Source organism: Pipistrellus hanaki (genome assembly GCF_964339955.1).
Source record: "Pipistrellus hanaki genome assembly, chromosome: 1".
NCBI classification, from domain to species: Eukaryota; Metazoa; Chordata; class Mammalia; order Chiroptera; family Vespertilionidae; genus Pipistrellus; species Pipistrellus hanaki.
In genome coordinates this window covers 90814637-90841015 of record NC_140503.1, presented here as the reverse complement: position 1 = coordinate 90841015, position 26379 = coordinate 90814637, and the positions used below count along the sequence as shown (strand labels likewise).

Genomic DNA, 26379 nt, shown 5'->3' with positions numbered 1-26379 from the left:
ATTTGTAGGATAAAAGCTCCTTTATGAGGGCATGTGCCGGGGGCTAGAGGAGGCGGGAGGTCAATGGGGGAAAAAAGATGACGTGTACTATTATTTGTAATACTTTAAACAATAAAATAAAAATTTAAAAACAGGTTTTTTCATCATGTACACTTTCTTAAGGAAATTTCTGAGTATTTAGATAATTATGGGAACTCTTTGATATTAAAAATAGTCGAGTATGTGGCTCTTTCTCCTGGTGTTAAAAATGTGCCTGCTAATCACCCAGGAAAGCGGGCAAGTAAGATTCCAATGGCTGTCTGTCCACACAGACTGCCACTATAAAACCATTAAATTACCAAGAAGTTCAGGTACTGCCATCCTTACTCTGAACTACATCAAAGGTAAACCTAGGTTACTGCTGAAATCTTTAGGGAACTAAATCTAAAATAAATCTTGATTGCTGAATGGCAAACCTTTAGTAGGATAGGAAAATTAAAAAACAAACAAATATATGTATGATTGGACAATGTAGCTGCACTATGATTTGGTCTCCATATGCAAACCAAAATTAATGTGAATAGTTCTGGCTCTTTCCTTCACTCAAAACTGAGCAGGTACATCTTGATTGCTTGTGTGCTAGGCATAAAAGATACAATGGTAACCCAGTGTCCCCATCATTACGAAGCTCACATTTTCTTGGAAGACACAGATAAATTATAAATAAATTAATGAACAAATAAACTGATTGATCAATAATAGACTGCATGTCAGTTAGTAAGAACTGGAGGAGGCTTTTATTTTACATAAAGTGGTCAGGTATCTCTGAGGTACTAACATTAGAGCATAGCCCTGGGAGAATTGGGGAAGAATTTGACGGAATACCAGGAGGGAGAGAGTCAGGAGGAGGAAAGAACCAGTCTTAAGATAGAAGTGTGACTGCTATGTCCAAGGGACTAGCAAGGTCTCCATGTGGCTGGAAGGGAGCGAGGGAAGAGAAGAGTTCCTGGAAATGCTGGTGAGAGATAGCTGAGCCCAGATCATATAGGCCCTATACCAAAGAAGGACTTTGGGTTCTATTTTGTCACCAGAAGCCACTGTTGGGTATGGGCAATGAGTGGCATGATCTTGTTTTAGTTTTAACGAATCATTCCAGTTGCTCTGAGGAAAACAGACTTTGGGGTTATGTGAGAAACCGCCTATTGTCTTCACTAGCAGAAAGGGGTGGACAATGAGTCTGGAAGGCTGGTCAATCTTGAGGCTCTGGCAAGGGTCAGAGCCACACACCCACTGTCTAGATAAAACAAAAGGTAGCTGAAGCAACTTCCAACTTTCAGTCTTATGTAAATCCTTGCTGACAGGCTATCACTGACCTATTACTGGAATTGCCTGCCTAAGGGCTATGGGTGTATGGGGAACCTGAATAAAAGGGATGGCAAGGCCAGAGCAAAATGGAGTCCTTCCTTGGGCCTGGCCTCCAATTTCCAAATTATTATTTCTTGTCTTGTTTCTTTCATTTGCATGTGTCCTCCTCCAGAGCCCAAATCGGATCCCTGAACCTGAACCATGAACCATGCAGGATGTGGGACACTTGCAGAGTTAGGGAAATATGGAAGTGGACAAGAAGAAGCAGAGAATTTGATAGAAGGTCACCACAGCCATTAAAGCAGAGCCAGTAAGCTCTAGATTGGGTGGTGACAGTGGAGGAGATGAGAAGTGGTCAGACTGGACAACTGGGTGCATGCAAGATAGTACCATTAACTGAGATAGGACAGTAAATAAAAAAACAACATATGTCCTATGTGTTGAAATGGAGCAAGTTAGTTCCATACTTAACAGCTGCTGAGTTACTGGAAAGTGTATGTAATATTGTTATCAGAGAGAGAGGTGAATTAAAGAAAAGGTTAATTAAACCCAAAGAACAATATATTTTAAGATTTTCTTTACAATGGAAGCAGTTAATTTAGATACTAATTTAATCTTGCAATAACAACCCCACTGACTAGGTTATTTACTACATGCAGCTAAAAAAAGAATTTCTGTAAGGAACTATATACTCCATTAGTGAACATTCCAGGAAACAAAAGCTTCAAAGCTTCCTGCAATATATCAACAATGCTTTGAAGCTTCCTTACTGAAAGAAATTAATTTCAACCAGATTGTAGAATGTGAATATGCTTTTCTAAGTTTACAATATAAGAAAGCTTTGTCTGATGGGAAAGAGGAGTCAAATTATAAGGCTCTTTAATTGGTTTATATGTTAAAGCCTTTTATATAAACAGTTTGCTGGACATAATCCATATCAAAGCATTTATCTGCTTCACACATTATTTTCTTCAGCTGCCCTAAGATGCCCCCGTTGAGGAAGCTCTTTTTGAGCTTTATGAAGCTGCATCTCACCCCGAAAGAGGCCAGAAAAATAACACACAAATGCCCAATGGGATCAAGTTGATGCCTGTAAGTCGTAGTGAGGTACAGTAGCAGGAGAACCAGCAAAGCTCAGCTTCCACATTATGAGACTGCACACGTCCCCAAATCACATCTGTTTCCAAGACAAGATTCATGCCCAGGATCCAAAACACAAGAAAAAATTCAAATAGTTTCGATTGAGATAACTGTAGCCTGCTAACATGGAGGATGTCTTCCAGAAAGATATCAACTCCCTCATTTTCCATCTTTTCTTCCTTTCTCCCCTCTCCCTCCCAATTCAATCTTCAGAGCAACAGCACAGAGCCTGATGGAAAAACCATATCAGAACACTTTGGGATGCTTATCCCAAGGAATTCTAGAGACAACAGCCACAGACATCACTTTTAATCAATCCAATTTGCACCATCCAAACTCGAAACAATCTCATAAACTTAGTCTGCTTTTGATTTTTCAAGTTTTACTCAAAAAAAAAAATTAGGTCTCCAAAGTAGTCAGTCATACTTTTCCCTCATTAGCCAAGACGAATCTTTTAGTCACATAGGGCCAGAATAGGTGACTTATATGGCTTCCCAATGTTTTCTTTCGGTGACATTCCTGAAATCCTTTAATGGCTTTCCAACCACTCTCTCTCTTTCTTAGAATATACCAGTACTCTTGGATATCTGTTCTCAAAAAAACTTATGGTTTCACCACAAAACAGCAATTTTCAGCCAGTGTGTTCTGATAATTTTTAAACATGCAATGCCTTTCTAGTTAGTCAGGGGCACTAACCTCTTTTCCCTTAAATTGTAAAATAAAATAAATGACAATAGCCAACACAACAGTAGCTATCTGGTGTGAGTAAATCAAATTATACTTTTTTTGTCAGATTGGCAAAATATATATTTTTGGGTGTGCTGCAGAATTTTAGTAATTAGTTTATATATGCCATGAGATGAAAAAGGTTGAACATCACTATGCTAAAAGAATCCCTTACTCAAATATCTGAATTTAGTGACTTTTCCCACAGTATCAGCTGTTTCAGACAGATTTTTCTGGCTTGTTGCTTTAAAATGTCAAGATGTGTTTTGTTTTTTTAATCTGGACTTAGGACTTCCTTTCACACAGCCCCTCAGCGTTACACTAACCAGATACTTCTGACTTTTTCCAGATGACAGAGCACCAAGGCTTAGCACCCTAGGCTTCTCCCAGGTCATCAGTTCAGATCTTTACCTTATTTTTCCACTTCCAGCAAATCTCTCTCTCTCTCTCTCTCTCTCTCTCTCTCTCTCTCTCTCTCTCTCTCTCTCTCTCTTCTCTCATCTGTAAGCATAGACATACCCACACAATGTCAAACCCTCTCCCAAGACTGCATTAGTGTGGTTTTCTATTTGGACTCATCTATAATGACCTAAAGATGTATTCTATCTGGATTCTCAGAGGTCTGTTAAATATTAATCACAAATCTGTGAAATGTTAGGAAAAGTAGGTCAATCTGAACCTCCATTATTAACCTTGTCGGTTACCATTTCTTGGTGAGAGTCTATAGCCCATTCTGAAGCTGTCACTGACCACTGAGAAGTGAATAGGACCCAAAAGCTCCTTCTCCAGAAATCTCAAAACAAAATGGTAGGTATAATTACCATTCTAGAACAGGAAACTGCTGCTCTCGGGCCAGATCCAGCCAACTGCCTATCAACAAAGCTTTCTTGGAACACAGCCATGCTCATTTGTTTCCATATTATCTACTAGAGGCCCAGTGCATGAAATTTATGCACAGGGGCAGAGAGAGGGGTTGTCCCTCAGCCCAGCCTGCATCCTCTCCAATCTGCGATTCCTTGAGGGATGTCCGACTGACCGTTTCAGCCCGAGGATTGAGCCTAAATGAGCAGTCGGACATCCCTCTCACAATCTAGGACTGCTGGCTCCCAATTCCTCGCCTGTCTGCCTTCCTGATTGCCCCTAACTGCTTCTGCCTGCCAGCCTGATCACCCCCTAACCACTCCTATGCCAGCCTGATTGATACCTAACTGCTCCCCAGCCAGCCCATTTGCCCCCAACTTCCCTCCTCTGCCAGTCTGGTCACCCCTAACTGCCCTCCCCTACAGCGCTGATCACCTTCAACTTTCCTCTCTTGCAGGCCTGGTCCCTCTCAATTGCCCTTCCTTGTAGGCCTGGTGCCTCCCAACTGCCCTCCCTTGCAGACCTGGTCCCTCCCAACTACCCTTCCCTGCTGGCCATCTTGTGGTAGCCATCTTGGGTCCACATAGGGGCAGGATCTTTGACCACATGGAGGCAGCCATATTGTGTGTTGGAATGATGGTCAATCTGCATATTACTCTTTTATTAGATAGAACAGAGGCCTGGTGCACGGGTAGGGGCCAGCTGGTTTGCCCTGAAGGGTGTCCTGGATCAGGGTGGGGGTTCCCTTGGGGGGTGAGGGTTCCCTTGGGGGTGGGGTGGCCTGGGTGAGGGGTCTGTGGTGGTTTGAAGGCCAGCTACACCCTCCAGCAACCCAAGCAGAGCCTCTGGTATCTGGGATATATTTACCTTCTACAATTGAAACTTTGTAGCCTGGAGCAGAGTCAAGCCTCCTGCTTGCTCCATTGCAGCAGCTGTTTCTCTTTACCTTCTATAATTGAAACTCTGTAGTCTTGAGTGGAGGCCTAGGCCTGCTAGGGCAGGCAGAAAGCTTGGCTTCTTCCATTGCCAGAGAAACATAAGCCTCTGTGGCTGCAGCCGTCTTGACTGGGGTTAATTTACATATGTGCTCTGATTGGCTTGTGGGCATGGTTTGTGGGCATGGCTTGTGAGCAGAATGATGGTCAATTTGCATATTACTCTTTAATTAGGTAGGATGGCTACTTCACACTACACCAGCACAGTTGAATAGTTGTGACAGAGACTCACAGAGCCTAACATATTTATTCTCATTCTTTCCAGAAAACGTTTGCCCACTTCTGCTTTAAAACCCATGACTTCTAAGACAATATAAATCCCACTCTATGTGGATTTGTAAAGTTACCTAATTAGAATATTATTCTCCTAGAATTAAAAGAGTTATCCACACAAGTGCCCAGTACAGTACCTGAGATTCTGGAGGCAATCTGTACTAATAAAAGGGTAATATGCTAATTATACAGGACGTCTTCCAAACAAAGCCATGGTGGTGGGGGCCAAGGCAGAGGCGGTTAGGGGTAATCAGGCCTGCAGAAGAGGGCAATTAGGGGCAATCAGGCTGGCAGGCAGAGGTAGTTAGGGGATGATCAGGCTGGCAGAGTAGCAGGGGCGATCAGGTAGGCAGGGGAGCAGTTAGGGGCATCAGGCTGGCAGGCAATGGTGGTTGGGAGTGATCAGGCAGGCAGGCAGGCAGGCAGGCGAGTGGTTAGGAGCCAGCAGTCCTGGCTTATGAGAGGGATGTCTGACTGCTGGTTTAGGCCTGAGCAGGTTCAGGCCTAAACTGACAGTCAGACATCCCTCAAGGGGTCCTGGATTGGAGAGGGTACAGGCTGGGCTGAAGGACCTACCCTGCCCCCCAGGTATGAATTTCGTGCACTGAGACTCTAGTCCTATATAATAAAACCCTAATATGCAAATCAACTTAATGGTGGAAGCACCAGTTGCTATGAAACTCACTGACTACAGGGTGGGGGCGCTGCTCAGCTGCAGGCAGGCAGTAAGGAGTGAGAGGGATGTCCACAGAGCGGTCCTAGACTGCGAGAGGGTACAGGCTGGGCTGAGGGACCTCTCCCCCAATGTATGAAATTTCATGCACCAAGCCTACAGTTAATAATATATATCTACTTCTTCCATTTGTCAAACTGTTTCTGGTACTTAGGTACCTGGTTTAAGAGTCTCTTCCTCTCTGCTGTATTCTCCCTGCAGAGTTGTAAGATTTCTCATCTTGGCACCACAATTTATTTTAATACTGGCTATAGCATAGTCTCATTATCCATCTACTCATGTTTCTTCCCATCTAGAATGTGGATTCCTCTAAGAAGTGCCATATCTTATTTCCCTTTGTTTCCCCAGTTGCCTGGCACACAGTAAGATCCTAGAAAAGGTTTTTTTCAGAGAGTGAGTGAAGAAATAGTAAATCAACACTAGAAATATTCTTAATTCTAAAAGATACCATGCAAAGATCATTAATAATTTTAGTAATATTAGTAAATAATACCAGGCTTCCCAACCTGAATTTCACAAATAATGAGCAAATTTTGGTCACCAATTTAAGGTTACAACTTGCCGCATATTATAGAAGTATTATTAAACAGGCAAAGGGCAAGTTAACATTCCAATCACGTGTAATTACAAAGAAGTTCCTAGAACACTAGGAAGTAAAATGAATCTTGTTTAAATCCAACAACTTAAAAAAAATCCTCTATCCAAACCTCTCATCTTTGAATAACAATGTAAAATGTGATATTCTTTGTCTATAACAAGAGCCTGGATTTAAGATTTCTAATAATAGTGATACACTATAAAATAAACTCTTTGAAAAGATAGTTGTTTTTCATGGATTTAGTTTAAAAAGATTCATTCATTTAAATATGAGTCAGGCAATGAAGTAGGCATTGAGGATATAATAGTGAAGAAACCCTGATCAATTTGGCTCAGTGGATAGAGGACTGAAGACTGAAGGGTCCCGTGTTCGACTCCGGTCAAGGGCATATACCTTGGTTGTGGGCACATCCCCAGTAGAGTGTGTGCAGGAGGCAAGTGTTCAATGTTTCTCTCTCATCGATGTTTCTGACTCTCTATCCCTCTCCCTTCCTCTCTGTAAAAAATCAATAAAATATATATATTTAAAAATAGTGAAGAAATTTTGCCCTTGCTCTAGTTACTAGTAAATAAATGTTTAGAGAGATCTTAGAATTAATTTTGACAAGATTTTTCTTTGAATTATTTACATTACATAAATTTTCCATTATATTATATACCATAAATAACTAAGAAGGTCTCATGTTTCCAAAATAGAGACATTTCCATATTGCATTATTGATATAACAAATTACTACACAATTGGTGGCTTAAAAAACACAAATTTATTTAGTTATTTTTAAACTTTTAATTAAATTTATTGGGGTGACATTGTTTAATAGAATCATATAGGTTTCAAGTGTACAATTCTATGATACATAATCTATACATTGCATTGTGTGCTCACTGCCCAAAGTCAAATCATCTTTTATCATCATATATTTGGTAACCTTTACCCTTTACTACCCTCTCCACTGCCTTCCCTGTGGTAACCACCATACTGTTGTCTGTGTCTATGAGTTTCAGTTTTACTAGTATAACCCACACTAGAGTCCCGATGCACAAAATTCATGCAAGAGTAGACCTTCCTTCACCCGACTTCCTGCACTGGCTTCCCTCTGGCACCAGAGACCCGGGATTCCCTTGCAGCCCTAGCTATGTCCGGATGGTTGTCCAGAAGAGTGTCCAGTATAATAAGCATATTACACTTTCATTGTTATAGATATGATTCTTAGCTGTTTCAAAAAAAAAAAAACACAAATTTATTATCTTAGAGTTCTAGAGGTTGGAAGTTTGAAATGGGTGTCACTGTGCTAAAAAACAAGGTGTTGGTAGGACTGGTTCCTTCTAAGGGCTCTAGGACAGAATCCATTTCCTACCCTTCTCAAGTTTCTAGAGTCCGCCTGCTCATGGCACCTTCCTCCATCTTCAAAGCAACAAAGGTTTGGAGACTTTGTCACAAGGCCTCACTCTAGTCTTGTGATAAAGTCTCCTATCTCCTTCAATTCAGAGAACTTTCATGACTGCATTTGACCCACCTGAATTACTTAGATTATCCAGAATAATCATCCCATTTCAAGGTCAGTTTATGAGCAATCTCTATTCACCATGTAATCTAACATATTCACAGCTTCTAAGAGTTAAGATGTGAACCATGATTCTTCAGGGAGCCATGATCTTTTTCTACCAAACATTTCTCTGAAGGAATCGTGTCAATAAGCCCAGTCATATGTATGACCCCACAAGAAACCTGAAGCACCATGAGAAACCAGCCCTCCCACTTGCCAGAGCATCACTCCCACCAGCAATCCCGGCACCTCACAGAGGCACACCACCATGTTCTTCTACAAGTTCCACCGGAGGAAGTGGCCATTTCCTAGTTACCAAACTATGTTCTACCCATGGTCTCAACTCTTTTAAGAATAAAACTAATGATTTTCTTCTTATGCACCTCCAAATTAAGAGAAAACGAAGCCCTCTCTTCAGTCTTTCTATTCTAATGAAGGTTAAACACCTGTGACCTATATTGCACAAATATTTGTTAATGGCAGTAAAGATTTATCCATCCATGTCCTGTTGCTGGGTAGCTAACCATACATATTCATTCATTCTTCTTCTTTAAAGTTCAAAGAATAGGTGTGCATGTTCTCATGAGTGTGTGATATAAACTCTTTGAGAGCAAAGACTATTTAATGTACTAAGCACAGATACTCAGTGACTACTGCTCAGCTTACCAAAGACTAAGCAGTCTTTGACCATGACAATAAGACAAGACGTGCTCTGAGACCATACACAGAGCCTTGTAGAGATTTACTCTTGTCAAAGGTATGCAGAAAGAACCTCGAGGAGAAGCTGCCTGCAACAGGGAAAAGGAGGTCATTTGGGGCCCTGAGATGTCACCTTAAGGGGTAAAAGTAGCTGGCTCTCAGAACACAGAGTTGGATTCTGGCTTGAAAGAATTAGAAGCCAGCTCTTCTTTTTCTGACAACTGCCTTTGGCCACACATGATGCTCCATTTCAGCTGGCGTGAGCCTAGGATTTAGCGCCCATTTGGCTGCAGGGGACAGAGTTTCCAGCTCTCTTTTCTTGCTGGCACTCAGCTGTGACTCTCAGTACTGGAAGCAACTGTTGAGAACCAGCCCTAGTCACTTGTACACGAGTTCTTCCCAGGTCATCAGACCCAATCTGTCTACTAGATAGAGATCACTTACCTTAGGAACATTTGAAAACAAAGGTTTATAAAATACCTTGTTCAACTGGGTGTTTAAAAACTTCTATTTAATTGTGATCATCTTCAAAATTTCAAATAAGAAAAATTTAAACTTAAGGAAAGATACAGTCTCCATGTGACTGTCTCAGACACCCAATGTATTTTTCCATGGATTCTCCCTCTTCCATTTTTCCTTAACTCAACTGCCAACCCTGAACTGGGAACACAGATGCCAAAAAGATGTGTTCAATTTCTACCTCCAACTAATGCTTCTATGTATGAGAGGTGAAAACTGATGAAAGATTTTCATTTCTCTTAGTCCTAGTCCTTTGTTGGCTATGCACTGAAATATCCCTAAACCAAAGTAAAAATTATATCAGAAGAACCAGTCCCATATGCTAAAAATGACAACTGAACATAGTTTCACTGGCTACTTATTGTGAAAATTCCATGAAGAAAAAGGGAACATAATAGCCCTTTCTGAGTGAGTACTGTTATTTGCACTGTTAGGTAAACAGAAGCTCATTCATGTCTGATGCTTCCTTCTTCGTTCATCACCATAATGCTCTACATTCAACCCAGAGAATCCAAAACAGGTAAGCAAGACCATCCAGCAGAGACCCAGTCAGCTGAGGGTGAAAAAGGCCTGTGACAAACGAGTTAATGTCACTAGAAAGTCATTGAGACAGAGCCCAGCAGAGAAGTCAGAGCCCACTTTACCTGGAAGACAACAGGTCTAGAATCTTGCTGGGGTCCTGCATGTGTGAGTGACAGCCATGTGTCAGAGGCAAGTTAAGAGATTATTCCCTGGAGGAGTTACATCCAGCACATAACAAACTAAGCTTAAGTATGGAAAACAAGCTCTTGTCCAAACAGAAATGACCAAACACGGTGGAAGCTTCAGAGTTTGGTGACCATTGAAATACCAGTCCCTCCTTGTACTAGGCTCTTCCTATGGTTTCCCTCTTACACTTTATTTGGAAGGGAATTGAGTTGATTGAAGCTGAATGCATGATCATCTTTTTTTTTTTTCTTTTTCTTTTTTTTTTTTTAATTCATACCTGAGGGTATTTTTTCCCATTGATTTTTGGAAGGGGGGAAGGGAGGCAGGGAAAGAGAGAGAAAAAAAAATGAAAATGTGAGAGAGATACATTGACTGGTTGCCCCATGCACCCTGACTGGGGCCAGGGATTGAATCTGCAACCCAGGTATGTGCCCTGACCAGGAATCAAACCTTGTGGGCTAACAGTCTAACCACTGAGCAACACGGGGCAGGGCACAATATTTTTGTAGTTTTCTACGGCAGCCCATTTATAACATTAAAAATACCACCCTGGCCAGTGTGGCTCAGTTGTTTGGGTGTCATCGCATGCCCCAAAGGCTGCTGGTTCGATATCTATTTAGGGCACATGCCAGGGTTTCAGGCCCACTGCCTGATAGGGGGTGTGCAGGAAGCAGCCAATAGACATTTCACTCTCACTTAGATGTTTGTCTCTCTCTCCCTTTTCTTTGCTCACTCTGTCTCTAAAAACCAATTAAAACAACAATTTAAAAAATTAAAAATACCTAGGTTGATGGCTGCTTGTAGGCACTGGAGGAATTACCTTGTTCCACTAACTTTTACTATATTCTCAATTGTTGTGGCAAATGCATATGGCAAATCCTTATGAAATAAAAGTAGTGAATAAAGCCATTTAAGCCATTCTTTCAAGAAATGGCAACTTCAATGTACAAGCTCTATTCCTCTCTGCATCAGATAGAGGACTTCATTAAATATCGTTAAAAAAACAACCTAAATCAAAAAGCATTGAGAATATGTTGGTAGGTGTAAGGACACATGATCTGAAAGCCAGATATTTTCTAAATACCTTTGTGTTGGGTGCAGTGATAGAGGCCAAGGATCCAGTACTGCCTTTACAGCAGTCCAGTTAGCTGGAGATCAACATCTAAAACATATAGTTTGAGGCATGCTCTAATATGAGTTTTGTCCAGCCTCCATCCCCAACAGGTGCAGCTGACCCAGATGACTGTTTTGAGGAGGTACCAGAATGGTATTGTTAGGGATCAGTAAGGTTCCGCCTGATGAGAAGGAAGGGGAAAGGCACTCCCGGTGGCAGAAACAGCATGGGCAGGGCCATAAAGCTGAGACTGAGCCTGAGATTTTCAAAGAGCTGAGAGTAATTATGCACAACTAGAACTTGGTACATACAACAGGATGGGGGATAGAAGCAGGCATGGAGGAGGAGGAGGAGGAGGAGGAGGAGGAGGAGGAGGAGGAGGAGGAGGAGGAGGAGGAGGAGGAGGAGGAGAGTGACAGAGTGCAGTGCCAAATCAAGAAAGGCGAGGCAAGGGGGGAAGGGAGGGAAAAGTTGGTAAGCCTTAGGGCATGTGTAGGAGAGGGTGGGGGATATGTTGGCAGCAGTGATGCAACACAGATGAGAGCTTCACAAATACCTGGGGTGAGGAAGAGAGACTCTAGGTACCTAACCACAAAACCTGACATGCAAACCAATGACAATTGCTGTAGCCAGAATGATGGTGTGTGTGTGTGTGTGTGTGTGTGTGTGTGTGTGTGTGTGTGTATAGGGGAAGAGCATAAGTCCATGGATTCATTAAATTAACATCTAATGACTCTCAAAATTATACATCAGCTGACAAAAAGACAACTATTATTGTGCCTTGAAGTCCTTGTACCTAAAATTTCTGTGCCAGATAAATTCACTTAGCAAAGAGGTTCTGGAAAAAATCTAGCCACCTTCCTCTTCCTTATGATTACTTGGGAGGGGAAGCCAAAAGACCAAAAGTTACCCTCAGGGCACCTCCTCAAAGATATTATTAGATCATCAGAATTAGATTTGATTCTCCCCAGCCAGACTTTGTATCCGCTACATATCAAATTATGACCACTGCAGAGAAGCTCCTTTCTGTGCCCGTTCATTTATCTAAACAGAGGCAGGGCTTCAAGCATAGGCATGAAAGGGAAACCAAAGGGCCCCCTCAGCCCCTGTCAGGGACTGACATTCTGCCTCCCTGTGATCTACCACACACTTCCCCTCAGACCTGACCAGAGGGGAAGACTCACTGTGACATCAACACACGCCCTTCTTGCCTCTCCAGCCTCACCCACCCCACCAAGGCCCATCAGAGAGGCTTCCTGGGGAGGGACTGGTAAACACAAAAATTAAAAGGTCTTGTATAGGCACCAATTCTTTTATGTCCCTTCCACATCTCATTTGTAAGCATCTTGGAAAGAATCTTGTATGGTTTAAGTAGCAGATAGGCACAGCCTAAACTATCATTACGCATACAGGGAAAATACAACATGCCACTTCCTCAGCCCTCAGAGAGAGGGCATAAATGTGTATTCTCACCCCCCACAGACCAGCGGCCAGTGAAGAGAGCAGCTGCTGTGTCAGCCTGTCCTGTCCCCAGAGAATTTATAGTTTGGTCTAGGGATACATTTATTTACCTCATTAAGTAAATGTGCATGTACCAGACATTGTTCTAGTCACTTAGCATAAAATAGAAAACAAAACAGAAAGTCTTTGCCTCACGGAGCTAATATACAGTGATAAGTGAGGAGACCTCTTCTCCATATATAGTCAATTAAAGGAACCAGATTAAAAATGGATGCTGAATGGACACGCTCCAGGACCACACTGGAATTACAACTAAAATACAGAAAAACTTCCTGAAGAATCAATAGAAGACTCACTGGAGAGAACCCAAATAATAGGACTGAAAGTGGAGACTGCATAGACACTGGGGGAAGAGTAGAGGCGCAAAAGGGCTGGCGGTGCTTTCATAGGCAGCAACTAAAGTTCCTGAGAGATATCTCAGGTGTGGGGGGTAGGAAGGGTGTCACTGAGAACTCTGGGGTGTAAGGCCCAAACAGGGCACCAGACTTGAGGAGGGTACCCACATAAGATCTGGCTGTGAAAAGCAACAGGGGTGGTGACTTCCAGGGAGAGACAGCTGGAAATTCAGGCAACCTCTTAACAGGCCAATGCACAAATGTCCTATGGAGCCACCCACCTTGTCATCTGACAGAGGGAAGGCAGAGTGGACTGGAGCTGTGTGAACAGAATCCAGGATTGACAGCTCTGGGGTTAGAGCTCAGAAAGCAGAAAAACCAGTTTCCTGTGCTGAATCATTCCCTCATACTGGCAAGATCATCTTTCTCACACAGACAATTGCTATGCAGGAGGCTTTGACTGGGCGAAAGACAGGTGGCCCATCCTATTGGAAAACACCTTGCCCCAGAGTGCTGAGTTTGACACCCATTAAGAGACTTAGAATAACAATTAGCCTCCAGGCAGAAGCAATTTCCCTACCCTGTTGGAAAAAACTCTTGCCACAACTGTGGATGATTGCCTGAGGGCAGTTCAAGTAGTCTGTAGACAGAGGCAGTAGAGGATTTGGTTCTCTGCCTGATCCAATTAGTCAAAACAGCATTTGATATTGTCCTGCACCAGAAACTGAGATCTGCCAAACAGATCTGCCAAACACAAAGTTATGAACACCAACAGGTAGCCAAAATGAGGAGACAAAAAAAACACACAAAACAATCCACAAATGAAAGAACAAGAGAATTCTCAGAAGAAGAGGTAAATGAAATGGAGATAAGAAATTTATCTGATACAGAGCTCAGAATATTTGGTGTACCAGTTAATAATAGGGATTTTTTTTTCAATAGATGGAGTTACACATATGTTGATATATATGCAATTTGATATGTATGCTATTTTGTTGTATTGACAACAAGCTTCTAAACTTCATATGTCAAATTTGCTGAACATATTAACATCATAGATAACTTTACACTTAAAAAATGTCAAATTTGGTGGCAAAAAAAACAACATTTGTGGGAAGTTTTAATTCATTACTTTATTTTGAATAAAAGTGCTGCTGAATACTTCAGAAAGCTTATGGTGAACATGCTCCATCTCAAGATACTTGTGAATGCTGGTTTAAGTGCTTTAAAATTGATGATTTCCATGTGAAAGACAAAGAATATCCAGGCCAACCAAAAAGTTTGAAGACCAACAATTATAAGCATTATTGGATGAAAATGTGTGTCAAACTCAAAAACAACTTGTAGAAAGATTAAATGTTGCTTAGCAAACAATTTCTGATTGTTTACAAGCAATGGGAAAAATTTTAAAGGAAGGAAAATGGGTGCCACATCAACTGAACAAAAAACAAATGGAAAACCAAAAAGTCATTAGTAAAATGTTGCTTCAACAGCACAAAAAGAAAGTTCTTTTTTGCATTGAATTGTGGCTGGCAATTAAAAGTGGATTTATTTTATGAATTTGGGATGCACAAAATCATGGGTTGATCCAGGTCAACCATCAACATCGACTACAAGGCCAAATCACTTCGGAAAGAAGACAATGCTCTGCATTTGCTAGGATCAGGAAGGTGTGGTGTATTATAAGCCCCTAAAACCAGGTGAAACCATTAATACTTATCACTACTGATAACAAATAATCAATTTGAACCACACTTTGATCATGAAACCACCAGAATGTGCCAGAAGACAGGGCAAAGTAATTTTGATTCATGATGACGCACCATCACACACTTCAAAACCAGTTAAAGGCACATTAAAAGATCTTGCCTAGGAAACATTAAGCCACCCACTGTACTGACCAGACCTTGCTCCTTCAGATTACCACTTGTTAGGACCGATGGCACATGCACTTTCTGAGCAGCACTTCAAAATATATAAAGAAGTGGAAAACTGGGACTCTTAAAGTGGTTTGGCTCAAAACAATAAAAGTTCTATTGGAATGGTATCCACAAATTACCTGGAAGATGGGAGAAATGTGTAGCTAGTGATGGACATTAGTTTGAATAAAGCACTTCTGATGTTTCTCTTGAAATTACCCTATTTTCTTTGATTAAAAAATCTGCATTATTAACCCGATACACCTAGTAATGATGGTAAAGATGCCCAACAGTTCACATAGTAACTATGAAAACAGAAATAAAGAATGACATAGCATAAATAAAGAACACATTAGAAGGAATACACAGCAGATTAGGGGAGGCTTAGATCGAATCACTGAATTAGAAGACAAGGCTGAAAAATGTCACTCAATCAGAGAACCAAAAAGAGAGAAAACAAGGATAAAACAGGAGGACAGCTTAAGGGAACTGTGAAACAATATGAAACATAACAATATTAGAATAGCAAGTGTACTGGAAGAGGCAGAAAAGGAGAAAAGGATAGAGAACGTGCCTGAAGAAATGACAGAAAAACCTAACCTATAAAAAATGGCATGTGGTCAAAGATGGCAGTCCCCATGTGGACACAAGATAGCCACCTCAAGATGGCCAGCAGGGGAGGGCAGTTGGGAGGGACCAGGCCTTCAAGGGAGGGCAGTTAGAGGTGACCAGGCCAGCAGAGGAGGGAAGTTTGGAGCAACCAGGCCTGCAGGGAAGGGCAGTTGGGGGGGGACCCAGGCCTGCAGGGGAGGACAGTTAGGGCCAATTAGGCTGGCAGGGTAGCAGTTAGGCATCAATCAGTCTGGCCAGGGAGTGGCTAGGGGGTGATCAGGCTGGCAGACAGAAGTGTTTAGGGGCAATCAGGCAGGCAGGCAAGCAGTTGGGACCTAGCAGTCCTGAATTGTGAAAGGGATGTCCGACAGCCCGTTTAGGCCCAATTTAACCAAGATCAGGCCTAAACAGGCAGTCAGACATCTCTCGAGGGGTCCCAGACTGGAGAGGGTGCAGACTGGGCTGAGGGATACCCCCGCCACCCCACCTCCACCCTCAGTGCATGAATTTCATGTATTGGGCCTCTAGTCATAAATAAAATGCCAAAAATTAAAGACAAAGAGAGAATACTAGAGGCAGTAAGAGAAAAGCAGACTGTTACTTACAAAGGAGCTCCCATAAGGCTGGCATCTGATTTCTCATCAGAACTCTACAGGCCAGAAGGGAATGGCATGAAGTACTCAAGGTAATGGAAAGCAAGGATCTTAAACCAAGATTAGTATATCCAGAAAGGCTATCATTCAAAATATGTGGTCAAATAAAAAGCTTCCCAGACAAAAAAAAAAAAAAGGCTAAAGGAATACATTACTACCAAGAAAGCATTACAAGAAATGCTAAAGGGACTGCTATAATGAGAAGAAGAAATAGAGAAAGAAACCTAGGCATAAAGAATTAAATTGGCAACAATTAAGTACAATAATAATCTTTAATATACTGTAAATGAATTAATGTTCACATCAAAAGACACAGAGTAGCCGAGACCGGTTTGGCTCATTGGATAGAGCGTCAGCCTGCAGACTGAAGGGTCTCAGGTTCGATTGACACAAGAACTGGTATATAGTTCAATGAAACAGAACAGAGAACCCAGAAATCATCCCAAGCCATTATGCTCAATTAATATTTGACAAAGGAGGCAAGAGCATACAATGGAGTCAAGAGTGTCTCTTCAATAATTGGTTGTTGGCAAAATTGGATATATGCAAAAAAAAAAAAAAAAAAAAAAAAATGAAACTAGACTATCAACTTAACCCACATGTGTCAAAAACAAGGCCCGCGGGCCAAATCCAGCCCGCCAGGCCTTGCAATGTGGCCCGCACCGCGCTGTCATCACTGCACTCCGCTGTCAGTTTATGACATTGTCAGTTTATGACTGTTCAGTAAACCATTCGGCCTGCGATTTAGGCTGGATTTTAGATTTTGGCCCCTTCTCTGATTGAGTTCGACACCCCTAACTTAACCCATACACAAAAACAAACTCAAAATGGCTATAGGACTTGAATGTAAGAAGGGAACCCATAAAAATCCTACAAGACTCCATAGGCAGCAAAATTGCAGACATATGTCGTAACAATATCTTTACAGACACAGGGCAAGAGAGACTAAGGAGAAAATAAACAAATGGGACTACATCAAAATAAAAAGCTTCTACACAGCAAAAGAAACTATCAAGAAAACAAAAAGAAAGCCTACTGCATGGGAGAACGTAATATTTGCCAATATTATCTCTGATAAGGATTTACTATCCAACATTTACAAAGAACACATACAACTTACCAAAAGGAAGATAAACAATCCAATTTTAAAAATGGACCTAAATAGACACTTTTCAAAAGAGGACATTCAGAAAGTCAAGAGACATATGAAAACATGCTCAAAGTCACTAATCATTGGAGAGATGCAAGTCAAAACAATGAGGTACCACCTCACACCTGTCAGATTGGCTATCATCAACAAATCAACAAATGCCATGTACTGGCGAGGTTGCAAAGAAAAAGGAACCCTTGTGCACTGCTGGTGGGAATGCAGACTGGTGCAGTCATTGTGGAAAACAGTATGGCGCTTCCTCAAAAATTTAAAAATGAAACTGCCATTTGTCACAGTAATAATACTTCTAGGAATATATCCCAAGAAAACAGAAACACCGATCAGAAAGATATATGCACCCCTATGTTCATAGCTCCACAATTTACAATAGCTAAGATTTGGAAACAGCCTAAATGCCCATCAGCATAAAAAAGAAGGAATTCTTACCACTTGCAGCAGCATGGATGTAACTGGGGTACATTTTGCTAAGTGAAATAAGCCAGTAAGTGAAAGAAAAATACCACATGATCTCACTCATTTATGGATAATAAAGAACATTATAACCTAATGAACAAAAAGATAGAAGATGAGTGAAATTACAGTGGGAAAGGTTTTTTTGTTTTGTTTTGTTTTGTTTTGTTTTGTTTTGTTTTTGTGTGTGTGTGTGTGTGTGTGTGTGTGTGTTTAGGGGGGAGAGGTAAGAGATCAACCAAAGGACTTGTTGCGTGCAGATAAGCATAATCAATGGATGCAAGGCTGGGGGGAGGGGAGGCAAGGGGAAGGTCAATGGGGAAAAAAATGGAAACATATGTACTACTATTTGTAATTTAAAAAAAAAGAAAAATTAAGAATGTGTACACCACTACATTCATAGCAGCATAATTTGCAATAGTTAATATCTGGAAACAGTCTAAGTGCTCATCAGTAGATGACTGGATAAATAAGCTGTGGTAAATTTAGGCCACAGAATACTATGCAGCAGTAAAAAGAAGAATCTCTTACTCTTTGAGACAACATGGAGAGTATAATGCAAAATGAAATAAGTCATTCAGAGAAAGACAAGTATCACATGCTCTCACTCATATGTGGAATCTAAATAACAAATAAACTAATGAATGGAGTGGATCCAGAGACATGGAAGCATGGAAGCAGAATCTAGTAGGGAAGGCGTGGGAGGATGATTGGGTGGGTGGGAGGTAATCAACCAAAGACCTTGTATGCCTATATGCATAAAGTATGGACATAGACAAGGGTGGTGAAGGCCTGGGGCAGGGATCAGCTGGAGGGGATCAATGGAGGAAAAAAGGCAGACATATGTAGTACTTTCAACAATAAAGAATTATTAAAAAAAAAAAAAAAAAAAAAAAAAAAAAAAAACTGGAAGGATTTGGACAAACACAAAATATATTTTTCTCTTTAAAAGATAAATTGACTATTTAAGGCAAATTTAATAACAATGAAGTGTGGGTTTAACAACTTAAATAAATGTAACAAGTATGACAATAGCACAAAGGACAGGAAAAGGGGAAAAAAAGGTATATTACCATAAGCCCTTAATAACACTTGATATTATACATCAAGTGGTATAATATTACTTGAAGGCAGACTGTGATAAGTTAAAGATGCTTATGGTAAACCCTAATGCAGCTAGGAAAAAAATAAATAAGGACAGTTTGTACGCTAATATAGGAAGTAAAATAAATATTATAAAATACTTAATCAAAAAATGGCAGAAAAAGGGAGAATAAATAAAAATAAAATAGTTTGGGGAAGGACAAACTTTTCTTCTACTATGAAGGCCTTCGAATTAAACAGAAACTAACAGATTTAGGGGGTGGGAGATTTCAATGTATATAGACTGCAAGAAAGAATTGGCTGTCGCTGAAACCGGTTTGGCTCAGAGGAGATAGAGCGTCGGCCTGCGGACTGAGAGGTCCCGGGTTCAATTCCGGTCAAGGGCATGTACATTGGTTGCGGGCAGCTGGTCAATGATTCTCTCTCATTGCTGTTTCTAGCTCTCTATCCCTCTCCCTTCCTCTCTGTAAATAATCAATAAAAATATATTTTAAAAAAAAGAATTGGCTGTCTATACAACTAAAGAGTCCTAGCTGGTTTGGCTCAGCAGATAGAGGCATTGACCTATGGACTAAAGAGTCCCAGGTTCAATTCCAGTGAAGGGTACATGCCTGGGTTGTGGGCTCAATATCCAGTAGAGGGCATGCAGGAGGCAATCAATGATTCTCTCTCATCGCTGATGTTTTCTACCTCTTTCTTTCCCTCTCCCTTTCTCTCTGAAATGAATCTATACTAATAAAAGGGTAATATGATAATTAGACTGGGTCTTCCTGACATCTTCCAGACATCCGACTTCCTTCTGGACAATTAGCGGGCGACAAGGCCAAAAGGGTGACCAGGCCGGCAGTGGGCGAGTTAGGGGGCAACCAGGCTGGCAGGGAAACTATTAGGGGGTGACCAGGCTAGCAGGGGGGCAGTTAGGGGGCAGCCACATTGGCAGAAGAGAATTTAGGGGTTGGCCAGGCCAGAAGGGAGGCAGTTGGGAGCAATCAGGTTAGTAGGGGAGGGCAGTGAGGGGTGATCAGGCAGGCAGGCAGATGAGCAGTTAGGAGCCAGCAGACCCGGATTGTGAGAGGAGCCTAAACAAGTAGTTGGACATCCCCTAGGGGTCCCGGATTGGAGAGGGTGCAGGCTGGACTGAAGGACCCCCATCCTCCTATGCACAAATTTCTTGCACTAGGCCTCTAGTAAAAATACATTTTAAAAAAGCAACAAGCAGACTGTCAAATTACAGCAGGTAGGGTAGGGAGATCTGGGGGAGATAATAGATTAACCGAAGGATGTGTATACATGCATATAAGTACAACCAATGGACACAAAACTCTGGGGAGGGAGGGTATATATGAGGGGAGAGAGGGGCAATGTTAAAATATGTACACAGATAATAATTTAATAAAAAATGTAAAAATAAATAAATAAATAAATAAATAAACAGCTAACGATAGGATTTATATACCTAATTTAATATTAGCGAGGTGAAAAGCTTCTATGAAAAAAACAAATGGGTTTCTAGGGGAATAAACAGAAGATAAGAAAGCTTTTCATACTAAAATAAAATAAAATAAAATAAAACCAAACCAATGACATACAGGACAAAGTGACACGTGACAACGGCATTTAGAAGGAAGGAGTAGGAAATAATTTCTGCTGGAATAAGGGCAGTTTCATGAGGAATGGGAGCATAAAAATTTGATTAAAACTCAAAAATGCCTTTATAGGCTCATGTATATTACCTCCATAGATGGTCATCGTGGACCTTTAAATATTTTCAAAACTGTTTAGCACATGGCACTTTTCTCATGTTTAATGTTGATGCTTTTTGCTATCAATGGGAGGCTTGGCCTAAGGCAACACTAGGGGAACCAGAGTGGCAGAGTGGGTGAGGTTCAAAGACCTAACAGCCAGGTGTATATAATCAACTCATGGTAACCTCCCTCCCAACCTAGCAAACCACAGACACACTTTAGACAGTTGCCCTAAAGCACCCTCTGAGCAGCTCCTCGCCACAGAAGTGTTTCCACAAAAAGTTCTCTCTCAGGACAGCCCTCCAAGGTCATGAGGTCTAAGAGGGAGCCATTCAGGAAATATGCTTCAGAATGAGAGTATCAAGAAAGTCACCCCAAAAGCATGATAGACGCACCAAGTATTAATCCAGTGTAATGCTTTGCTTAATTTTTTAAATGTGTATGTGGGGAGGTGAGGGGGTGCGGGGTTGGGTGGCGGGGAGGAACCATTTGCTTCCTTTGGACCATCAATTGAGAAACCGTAGAATTCCTCTGGGGTTAAACAGACCTAGAAAACCTTCTTCCCAATTCAGCCAGGCACCCCTTCACTAATATCCTGGTCAGACAGGTGTCCAGTTTCTATACAAACATCTCTATCTAGGGAGAGCTACCTCCAGGCAAAGTAACGTGAACATTAGACAGAGATTTCAAAATTCTCCTGACTGTTCTTTATAACCTCAACCCACTGACCCTGTGACTGACATGATTAAAAAGTATATCAGTATGCCCTGGCTGGTGTGGTTCAGTTGGATGGAGCATTGTCCAAAAGATGGCAATTCGATTCCCGGTCAAGGGCACATACCCAGATTGAGGGTTCAATCCCTGCTCAGGGCACATACGGGAGACAACTAATTGATGTTTCTCTCTCACATCAGTGTTTCTCTCTCTCTCTCTGAAACCAATTTTTTTTTTTAAGTATATTAGTATGATTTAAATATGATTTCTTTTTAAACTAAATCCAGCCATTAAACAGAACACTTAAAGAAGAGGGGAAAATAAATTGCTACTTTGAGAACTGATGAGCAGGAACTGTGGTTGTCCCTAAGAAAAAAATATTGTGAATAGATTTTAGAAAGATGATCTTTTGGAAAACAGTTTCTGAGACCTAATCTGGCTGAGAGTTCTGGGAAATAGGAGAACTGAGGGCATCCAGAAAAAAAAAAAGAAAAAAAAAATCTGACCTGAAGAGGATAACCAGCTTAGGATTAGCTGGCTGGGAGAGAGGAGCTGCTCCTGGAGCCCAGCCAAAGACAAACCTGCTGTTGTAACGTGAGCCCACCAGTTGTCACAGGGCTTACATGAGCTGGGACTGGGGGAAATGGGAAAGCAGCTGGTTATTAGGTTTTACCCAATTTGTGTCATTAAAATGAGTCCCTACACTGTAGCGGTCTTTCTGTAACTTATGCCTGAACTCACATTTTCTCTCTGAGCGTGGGATGTCACACCAAACTGGCACGGGCGATGTCCCTGGCGATGAGGTCTAAGAAAAGGAGTAAGCTGCCTAGCTGGGTTACACTGTAATCCTCAGGTATACCTACCTGCAAATGCTTACATTTAAGAAAGATATGCTAGGTTTTGTTTTTTAAAAAACACAACAAAATCAGAATGATACTAGTTATTTTTTAGTGAGAAAAAATATTCAAAGTCTTGGTTTTTGTTTGTAGATAGCCTCTACCACAGTATTGCAAACAAATTCTAAAATCATCAAAAATTACCTTTTATTCTAGTACTCGAACCTCAAAAAGAAGGCACTATCACTTCATGGACTTCTCTAGTTTTAGAAAACAACCAGTCTTCAATGGAGCTAGGATCTGGGGGGGGGGGGGGGGGGGAGAAGATTAAAGAATTGTAGGATGTCACTTCCAAAGCTGAGAAACATACACATACATAACACAGAATAAATTCGTTGTGCTTAAGTAAACCTCTGAAAATACTGAACTTCTCCTAGTTTATAAGTATGCTTCAGTACCATGTGACCCAGCACAGTGAAATTTAAAATGGACATATAATTTTTATAATTCTCTAGTTTTTTTCTAGTTGGCAATTTGAATCATGACTACAATTGCCTTTACTGAATCTACCTTAACCTGACTTAACTTGAAACATTTGCATTAGCTGCTTTCAATAACCAGGTTATCCTAATTTCATCAAAACTTAGTTCCCTTTCTTGCACAATAACCACCACGGTGTTGTGACAAGTTATGTGAAACAAGCATTGCAAACAGTTCACCACATGTGCAGAGGAAATGACCACATGCACAGACCGAAGTTGATATTACAAGTAGGAAGGGAAAAGTGTGCAGTATGCTTCTTTTATCTTTTTCTTTTGATATTTTTAATTTTTTTAATTTTTTACATTACAGTGTACATTTAATATTTTGTATTAGTTTCGAGTTTCCTTTATCCTTTTATTTAAATCTTTTTCATATATATATATATGTGTGTGTGTGTGTGTGTGTGTGTGTGTATATATATATATATATATATATATATATATATATATATATTATTTCAGAGACAAAGAGAGAGAGAGAGAGAGAAACATCAGTGATGAGAGAGAATCATTGATCAGCTGTTTCCGGCATGTCACACACTGGGATCTAGACCGAAATCCTGGCATGTGTCCTTGACCGAAATTGAACCCAGGACCCTTCAGTCCGCAGGCTGATGCTCTACCTACTGAGCGATATCAGCTAGTGCGAAGTTTCCTTTATCTTCATAAGAGGTAGCAGATCCAGTTATAATGGATGAACAAATTATTCCCCAAGGGTGCACTGAAAAAGTCCAAGATCTGGAGTTCAAATGAAAACTGCTGTAATTTTTAATAATGTACGATGAACTCATTTAGTCTGTGGCTACTTTGCTGCTGTGTGGCCTCCTCTCTAGCTTTGTTCTCTGGACCAGACAGAGTGCAACTTCAGGAGTCACCAGTCACCAACTTTCCCAGGTGACTGGGTATTAGGTATGATGTTCAGGGGCAGCCAGGTACCCAAAGACGCCATCTAGAATCTGGTTTTCTGAGTTGTTCTCCTCTTCCTTTGGTATTAAACACCAGAATCCCCAGGATTTTCACTGCTCAGCAGCAGCAAAACACAATTCCTTTTCCTTGTCCCTCCCCCTGCTTCACTCAGCCAGACGCTTTGTCTGAGTTTGTTTCTTCTTGTTTACAACAGCAGCAAGAGGCACTTAAAGTACTGAAATGCACCCAAGACTGTGCTACATGTGAGATGAATTTTTGAAATAATTGTCTGCTATAGAGATGTCTATAGTAACACAGTCCCCAAAACTCCCCAAAGCTCTAACATACAGAGATGCTCAGTTGCCAGAATACATTGGGCAAGACATATTTAAATATATTAAAGCATATGTACTCAATAAACTATCAAGCAGCCATTAAACAGGAAAACACTTATAAGAGGTAACACTATTGAAAAGACTAGAATTTAAATTTGTTTGAAAGTGCTGATTGCAACTTTGCCAAAAGTATGATTACTATGGAAGTAACAACTGAAATTATAATGTACACTATACATACTAGAAGCCCAGCACGCAAAATCATGCGGCCCCGCCCACCCACATGGTCTCATCCTGCCAAGCTTACAGCCCTGCCCACCTGCGCCAGACTTTGGTCATTGCAGAGTTAGTACCACAGGCCTTTTATAACAGAGACTAGAGGCCTGGTGCACAAATTCGTGCATGGGTGGGGTCTGGCCAGCCCGCTCCAATCTGGGCCAATCAGGGGCAGAGCTGGATGGGGGAGGGGCTCCAGGTGTTTGGCCAGCCAGCCCTAGCTCTGATTGGGGTAGGTGGATAATCCTGGGGGGGGGGAGGCTAGACATGGGGAGGGGACACAGGCTGTTGGCCAGCCGGCCCCACCCCCTGGTTGAACTCCAGATCAAACTCCTAGTCACAGGGACAATTTGCATATTAAACTTTTATTATATAGGACTAGAGGTCTGTTGCATGAAATTCATGCACAGGGGTGTTCCCTCAGCCCAGCCTGCACTTCTCCAATTTGGGACCCCTTGGGGAATATGTCTGACTGCCTGTTTAGGCCTGAAACCTGGGATCGGGCCTAAACTGGTAGCCAGACAGCCCTCTCACAGTCCAGGACCACTGACTCCTAACTGCTCACCTGCCTGCCTGCCTAATTACATCTAATGCACCCCCTGCTGGCCTGGTCACCCCCAACTTCCCCCTGGGCGGGTGCAGTCACTGGTCAGCCTGGTTGCCTCTTAGTGCCCCCCCAGTCTGATCACCCTTAACTGCATCCCCTGCCAGCGTGGTCACTCCCAACTGCCCCACCAACTTAGTTGCCTCAAACTGGCCCCCTGCTGCCCTGGTTGACCCTTAGTGACCCCCCCACCACCACCAGCATGGTTGTCCCTTAGTGCCCTCCTCCCCACCCCCCCGCCAGTCTGGTCACCCTTTACTGCACCCCTCTTCTGGCGCGGTTGTCCCCAACTGCTCCTCCTCCCCGTAGCCCCATGTAACCTGCTGCTCAGTTGTTTGGTCACCCCTAACCCCCTGCCAGCCTGGTTGCCCCACACAGCCTGCTGCTCAGTCATTTGGTCATCCCTCACTAACCCTCCTGCCAGCCTGGTCACCCCACACAGCCTGTTCAGTTATTTATTCAGTTGTTTTGGATGCGATGATCGCTCAGCCTTTTATATATATATTAGAGGCCCGGTGCATGAAAATTCATGAACTGGAAGGGGGGTCCCTCAGCCCGGTCTGCCCCATCTCACAGTCTAGGAGCCCGCAGGGGTGGGAGGCAACTCTGCAATCAAGGAAGGCAACTCCCCCATCACACCTCTGCTGCTGCCACTGCCAGCAGCGCAAGCCTCGGCCAGCCCTGGTTACCTAAGCCTTGGGAGGCACTAGGTGGCTGGGCAGCTGTCATCCGAGGCTTGTCTCTGCCTAAGGCTGGCCCTGGGTGGCTGGGGGGATGAGGAGACTGGGGGACTTCGGAGGAAGGCATGCGGAGCAGCTGGACCTGCCTGGGGGCGAGGTGGCTGTGCCGCGCACCTGCTGCCCTGGCGGAGCTGAAGGGACTGGTCTCTGCCATCCTGTAGCTGTGGGCGTTGCCATCTTTGAGGGTGTGGCAGTCAATTAGCATATTCCCTCCTTATTGGCTGTGGGTGCCGCCATCTTTGTGAGGGCGCGATGGTCAATTAGCATATTCCCTCTTTATTAGATGGGATAGATTATATACTAGTGCCCTAGCAAATTCACACACATTGAAAGAAAATTAATTAGAAGGTGGCCAGCGGGGAAGGACTGGGCAAGATGGACTGGACACGCCCTGGAGCCAACCTCCCCTTCCACGGTCCCTCCCCAGTGCCACAGCTTGAAGGGCATTGCAGAGTGAGTGGAGGTCCCTCTGGCAGGTGGGGTCTCTTTGCCTGGCCTACAGGGATCAGGCCAAAATAAGCTCTCTGACACCCCCTGAGGGGTCCCAGATTGCGAGAGAGCAGTTCTCAGATGACACACCCCAGAATCAGGCTCCTTCCTCTCTGGTTCTGGGGTGCATCACCTGAGGACTGCCACTGCCAAGTCACTGCAGTTTTGCAG

The 26379-nt window shown here is 42.3% G+C and overlaps 1 protein-coding gene across 17 annotated transcripts in view; it reads right to left on the bottom strand.

Annotated features, from left to right (window-relative positions):
- Positions 1–26379, bottom strand: part of SVIL (supervillin) — a 263352-nt gene that overhangs the window by 203754 nt on the left and 33219 nt on the right. For 15 of the 17 annotated variants that reach the window (XM_084875354.1, XM_084875345.1, XM_084875355.1 and 12 more), the window contains exon 2: positions 22521–22616. The exons of the other annotated variants lie outside the window; for them this stretch is intronic. The gene's annotated coding sequence lies outside the window, so the exon portion shown is untranslated. The remainder of the gene's footprint in view (positions 1–22520; positions 22617–26379) is intronic. 17 annotated transcript variants of the gene reach the window in all.